Genomic DNA, 7,397 nt, shown 5'->3' on the forward strand with positions numbered 1-7,397 from the left:
GGTAGCCAAATTTAGCCACCAAAGGGCTAAAACGGCAACACTGCTTCTCATACAACTCATAGTTGAACTCTTCGCTGTTTGCTTAGTACTTCACGTCACCGCCAGTGATCGGACTTAAAAAAATCTGTATGGTAGAATCTGGAAAAAAAGTGTGGTAAACTTCAAAAAAATGTGAAAAATCTCAGGTTTTGGATCAAACTTTGTACAAAAATTAAAAATATACTGCAAGGGTTCACCTAAATTGCAAACTTTTTAATTAGACTCTAAAAAATTAATTTTAGTGCAATAAAGTGCAAGATTGTAGCTACTAATAATTGCGTTGATTTTTGTAAAGCAGGTGCATATTTTGAGAGAATTCTGCAACCTTGGGACTGCTGCCAGCTTTTGTTTTCATCACTTTACGTTAAGCGAACAAATGTGGCACGTTCCAGAAACCGCTACTTGGAATTTGCCGATTTTAACAATTCCCAAGTAAAAGTAAAGAACGCCTCNCCGCCAGTGATCGGACTTAAAAAAATCTGTATGGTAGAATCTGGAAAAAAAGTGTGGTAAACTTCAAAAAAATGTGAAAAATCTCAGGTTTTGGATCAAACTTTGTACAAAAATTAAAAATATACTGCAAGGGTTCACCTAAATTGCAAACTTTTTAATTAGACTCTAAAAAATTAATTTTAGTGCAATAAAGTGCAAGATTGTAGCTACTAATAATTGCGTTGATTTTTGTAAAGCAGGTGCATATTTTGAGAGAATTCTGCAACCTTGGGACTGCTGCCAGCTTTTGTTTTCATCACTTTACGTTAAGCGAACAAATGTGGCACGTTCCAGAAACCGCTACTTGGAATTTGCCGATTTTAACAATTCCCAAGTAAAAGTAAAGAACGCCTCGGAAACTTTAGATGCACTGAAATTTGCTAATACTTTCACAAAAATCGCCATTTTCGCTATTTTATAAATCATATATTTTGCAATTTAACCAAATAAAACCACGTTTTCTCTCGAAAAATTTATTATTGAGCAAATTTACTATTTTACAGTTTATTTTATGCTCCCATTCGGCTTTGTTTACTTTTACTTGAAAAATTTCATCGCCGCCGGAATGTGGAATCTTGTATTATATCATTCTTGTTACCATATGGTGTTTAGTGTTCAACAATTTTTGCTCTTAAAATTAAGAAAATGTGTCGAGCAAAAATAAAACTACTCAATGACGCGAATATGCAAATTTACTATTTTACAATTTATTTTATGCTCCCATTCGGCTTTGTTTACTTTTGTATTATATCATTCTTGTTACCATATGGTGTTTAGTGTTCGACAATTTTTGCTCTTAAAATTAAGAAAATGTGTCGAGCAAAAATAAAACTACTCAATGACGCGAATATGCAAATTTACTATTTTACAATTTATTTTATGCTCCCATTCGGCTTTGTTTACTTTTGTATTATATCATTCTTGTTACCATATGGTGTTTAGTGTTCGACAATTTTTGCTCTTAAAATTAAGAAAATGTGTCGAGCAAAAATAAAACTACTCAATGACGCGAATATGCAAATTTACTATTTTACAATTTATTTTATGCTCCCATTCGGCTTTGTTTACTTTTGTATTATATCATTCTTGTTACCATATGGTGTTTAGTGTTCGACAATTTTTGCTCTTAAAATTAAGAAAATGTGTCGAGCAAAAATAAAACTACTCAATAACGCGAATATGGTAGATTTCAGACTTTATGTGGTAGATGTGGTAGATGCTCAAACAAGTGGCAGATCTAGCACAATGTGGTATAAGTCCGATCACTGGTCACCGCTCTCGTTTGAGCTGTTCGCTTTCTCGTTACTGCTCGNGTAGATGTGGTAGATGCTCAAACAAGTGGCAGATCTAGCACAATGTGGTACAAGTCCGATCACTGGTCACCGCTCTCGTTTGAGCTGTTCGCTTTCTCGTTACTGCTCAGCCTCTAACGGCGCCACTCACACGCACTCTAGTGTCTTATTTACTTTGGTGCGAATTCCGTTGAACATATGTACATATGTACGTACATATACTTTCTATGTATCAGCCGTCGCTTGCGAAGGTGCCGATCTATCGCCGAGTTTTAAATTTTAGCCGTTACTTCTGCTTTATGTACAACTTACACGTCATTTATCACTTACGTATACACAAATGCATGTACAGTTCCACCGAATATCGCGATTTTGCCAATTATTTTACTGCTCTGTCTCATTGCTTTTATCGATAATATTGTGTAAGAGCACTGTTAACGATTTAAAATGCGCGCAATGTACTTCCCGCACTCTATTTATCGCACGTAGTTTTCACTATTTACATTATTACAAGCAAATTTAAACATTAGCGTCACTTTTGAGGTGTAGATTCGATTTCAGTTCTGACACCACTTGTGGGGGCTTATTCTATGAGCCCCACCTCCGCCAGGACACCAAACACACTAGTTTAATATTTAGCGTATTATTTTATTTACAGCCTCATTGCGAGTGTCGTGTCGAATGCAAGTCGTTTTTCGAGAGTCGAATCGTATCGAAAATTTCATGTCATTGCCTAAAATTTCGACTCGACTAGCGTATTAAAACGGGAAAACTTGGCAGCACTGCATAGTTTTCGACAATTTTCGTCGTTTACTTATTTCAGCACGACAGTAGACAACGCCCATGTTGTCGAGTCGTACAATTTAGCCTAATTTACGACTTACGCAATGAGGCTGTTAGTATAATTAAAATATGAATCAAATATATTAAGTGGACTTGAATTGCTTTTATATAACTGTACTTAAATCAAATTTATTGAAGTTTTAATATCACACCCGCTAGCAACCACTAGGCGACCTTTTGCTTCGGCGACACACGGAAAACTTGAACTCAATTGAATTTAATTGGCTTGTATTTCGTTAAACGTTCGTCTAGTTAGGGTTGCGCGTTGTTCGGTCAGCGTTGTTAGTTATGGTTGTGAGTTGTTCGGTCAGGGTTGTATTAGAATTGCGCGTTGTTCGGTCAGGGGTGTATTGCCGACCACTTCTGGTCCGGCACACCAATCCCACATGAATGTTTCATTAAAATAAAAAGTTTAAAGGTCACTCTCTAAATAGCGTTTTACTACCTTCAAATTCATATTCGAAAAGTTCTCTGAAAATTTCTAAATAAATGAGTGAGGATTGTCTTAAAGGACCTAGGAATCTTAATCAGGTTTAGAAATGCTTAAGCAATATTAGCAAAAGCAACGAAAATACGCTGATGCTGTGCTTCTGAAGTTGCCTTGCTTCAAGAGCAATATTCATGCTTTTTCTTTAGCTTCGACAAAAAAACGAACAGCCACAGCAGCAGCACGAGAAGAACTGAGGAGCAAATGTTTGTTTGCTTTCCGGCGCGAATGCGGTGCTTATCAGCAAAGGCATTTTTCTGAAGCTTGCTTATTGAAAAGTACGGAAGCAGAAGCAAAAGAAATTGATCGGCTTTCGCAGTTCGTCAGTTGCTTCTGTTGTCATATTTGAAAACGAAAAGCCACAGCAGCAACACGAAAAATGCTGAGAAGCAAACAATCGTTTGCTTTTCAGTACGAACTCGATGCTTCTTAGCTAATAAATTGAGTCGGTTTTTGCTTTTGGTTCGACTGCGACTAATGCATGGGAATGCTGACGGCTTGTGAGAGCAAAACTTCTGATTCATCGACTGTCACTGTGGACGACTTACGAAAGCCGAGATATTGCTTTTGTTTTGACTTGCGGTACTGATAAAAATCATAAGCAAGGCAAAATGAAAATTTTTCAAACCGACGGCTGCCGGAGCTCATGGTGGAATAATAAGGTGTTCTCAGTAGCGACGTGTTTGTTGTAATTTTGACAAGATCGGCATGCTTATTTTCAGTGCTGAAGATCTTAATTTTAATACTACTATTCGTTGGGAAATAGTATTTAAAATACTCCATTTTATCAATTCGTTTTTTGGCGATTTTTAAATAACTTGGTGTATTCAGAACGATATTAATATCTAAAAGTGCTGGATTTGTATAATTTTTGTCTTCAAAATGTAAAAAATTAAAGATATCGTGGTTATCAATGGCAAAAGACGTACACAAAAATCATACGGAATGGCGATTTTTTATATTAAATAACTTTTGCTGCTTTGTCATAATATCGAGCCAAATGGACCACTGATACACTAGAATAGAATGGCAGCATGGTTAAATTGCGATTCCGCTTATATTATCCATATTTATTTGTTTTAATCTCTTTAAAAAATTATTTACAGTCTTATAGGAAATTGCCTTATTTTACAGCCTTTACTTTTTTTAAGTTACAATATATGAGTAGTCCACCTGCAAACAGCGTTGTGATTTTATAATAGTAAGCCATAAATAAAAAAAAAACCTCTACAACAACAAGTAAATCCAAAATTTTTTTTTCTCTTTATTATCTGAAAATTGTGACAAATAAGAGCCTAATAACATTAAAAAACAGTAGTGTAGTAGTTTTTGCAAATTTTATATATAAAAATTTAATATAGCGAGTTTTAAAAAAGTAACTTTTATATAGCTAGCTTTTTTAGCTTTTCGCGTTCTCTCTTCCATGAAGGTTGGTCTGCTTCTTTTTTAAGACGTCTTCCACTAGGCACCGAAACTACCACGGTTTCTTGCAGTTTTCTAAGTTCATCAGAATATGGAGAGTTTTGAACTTATATAAATAATAATAATAGATTGGCGCTTACACATATGTTAGTGTTTGGCCGCGCTTCTCCTCCGATTTATGGCGTGCGCCTTGATGTAGTCACACAAAGCGGAGGGACCTACAGTTTTACGCAAACTCCGAACGGCGATTGTATTTTTATGAGAAGCTGTTTTTCATGGCAGAAATACACTCGGAGGTTTGCCATTACCTGCCGAGGGACGACCGCTGTTAAGAAAAAACCTTTTTTTTCTATATTTTTGCGATGTTGCTTTGACCAGGGTTTGAACCCAGGCATTGTGGAGTGGAAGCGCGCACTGCTTACCACTACACCACAGCGGCCGACTTATACTTATATAAATACGTGCAATAAATATTAAAGCGACTTTTGAAAGTGTATATATACATGCAGTAAGTATTATAGCGAGTTTTGTTAGAGTAGCTAACATTTGATGCTATTTTTTCAGAATATATAAGGATTTTGCACGGTATTGTTAGTGGACATGGAACTACTTTAAATACTGGCACGTTTACCACCAAAAACTAAAAATCGAAAAAAAAAATTACATAGCGCACTTTGCAAGTGGACTACTCATAGCAGCTGTGTGGAGCTGCCGATATAAATATATATTCAGAGGCTTATAAGCCTGTAATTATACATTTTTTTACATTCAATTTGAAATAGTATGCACCAAAGTATTAAAAGTAGTAATTACAACCTTTTCTACTACTTTTAAATGCGTGACCGGAATAGACCTACCGAAAGAGTGAGGTTAAGTTACTGACAACACTTTGTTATTATTACACCATGTTATTATTACACCATGTTATTACACCATGGCCGGAGCTGACGGCCATTTTATTAGTAATCGTTTTCTGCGTTTGCTTTGACTGAAATTGCTTTCTTTTTCAGAAGCATCAGCAGAAGCAAAAGCAAATAAAATAAATCTTATTGCAGTTTTTTAAACACTGATCTTAGCGGTCCTTGGTGCTAGGAGGTTTGAGCTAGAGATGGGCGCATGAGTGATTTTGGCTCACATTCACGCTCGCGCATGTTGATGGTTTTGTAAATCACGCACACTCACGTTGTGTTAAATTTTTTTCAATCATGTTCACTCGACGCTCACGAAGCACAGTAGGCCGCCCCATACGAGTTAGCCGGAAAAAAATATTTTATTGCTTCAGATGCTTAGATTTGTCGTAAAAAGTCGCCATAAAAAATTCACCTTGATCGGGGATCAATTGGATTACTAGAGGTACTTTGAGGAGATTTTGTAGCATTGTATTTATTGAAGGCATATAATTTTACTGATAGCAATTTTATAGATATATTAACTTAGTTTGGTAATCAAAAGCTTTTAAATAAATTTTAAAGCTTCACAGTGCAAATAAAACAATATTTCAAGTTTGAGTGTAAAAATTATTTTTTTAATGAATATATAACTTATAACTATTTGTTTTTATATATATTTTTCTGAGTTGTGGCTGGCGAAATGTCACTGTCGGAGTCTGAACTTTCCTTTCTTTCATGAGTCTCATAAGTTTTGTCTGCATCTTCTTGGTGAATTTCGAAATCAAGTTTATTTTTACAATTATAGAACGTATGTCTCTATAACTATATAAAGATATAAAGGTCACCGATATAACACATATCGTCAATAGACACGAATAAAGGCGCGAGCTCAAAAGTTGACCGCGAAAAAAGACGCATAAAGAAACTTCAGCGAAGAAAGACTTAACATAGTTGATGGCGAAGAAAGACGCGTAAATTTATTTTCGCGCTCAACTATGTTTGCGGATGTTACAATACATATGTATATAACTTCCTAAAAGAGTTTTTGGGGCATGCTGCTGACCAATGTCAGGTTTAAATCTATGTTTACGTGTTTCTTCATCAATTTTTTGTACACTAGCGCGCCTTTATTCGTGTCTAGAGACGATATTTGCTAGTTATGTGATCAAGTTTTGTATCAACATATACATACTGGCCACGGTGTATGTATGTATATTCATTTTTCTCTTACGGTCAGTCAAAACCAAAACAGCGCAAACCAGTTCCCAGAAGATAATTTAGGTAGGCCTTTTTAAGTAAAGCCATTCTAAGACGCCTACCCAAGAAGGGTTGAAAAAAGTGTAAAAGTCAAAGATGTATGATTTTTATAACCTAAAGAAGCAACTTTAAAAGAACTCGTCAAAAGGCCTTCTGAAGTATGTCCTATAAAAGCCCATTTGGAGGGCCTTGGGTAGGGAAAGAAAAAGCCCTTCAATTTGTGACACTCCATGCAAAAAAGAAAGAAGAAAAGAATGTAAAGTGGAAGGCCTCTTAACTCTCAGGAAGGCCTTTCGGAAGGGCTTTTAACTCCTGAAATTATCTACTGGGTTATTCTTGAAAATATAGAAAAAATTCCTAGGGAGCGGTATAATAATAATAATAACTGATTGGCGGTGACACATATGTTAGTGTTTGACCGAGCTTCTCCTCCGATTTGTGGCGTGCGCCTTGATGTTGTTACACAAAGGGGAGGGACTTTCAGTTTTACGCCGACTGCGAACGGCGATTGTATTTTCATGAGAAGCGGAGAACTTTTTTTTTTTTTTTGATGTTGGGTTTAACCGGGCTTGAACCCAGGCCCCGCGGAGTGGTAGCGAGCACTGCTAACCATTGCATCAATGTGGCCGCAGGGAGCAGGGTAGGGGGTAGAATAAAATCTTGAGAAGGGAAAAA

This window comes from Rhagoletis zephyria, unplaced genomic scaffold, assembly GCF_001687245.7.
Source record: "Rhagoletis zephyria isolate East Lansing unplaced genomic scaffold, Rhagoletis_zephyria_1.1 Rzeph_scaffold_01488, whole genome shotgun sequence".
In the NCBI taxonomy this organism is placed as follows: domain Eukaryota; kingdom Metazoa; phylum Arthropoda; class Insecta; order Diptera; family Tephritidae; genus Rhagoletis; species Rhagoletis zephyria.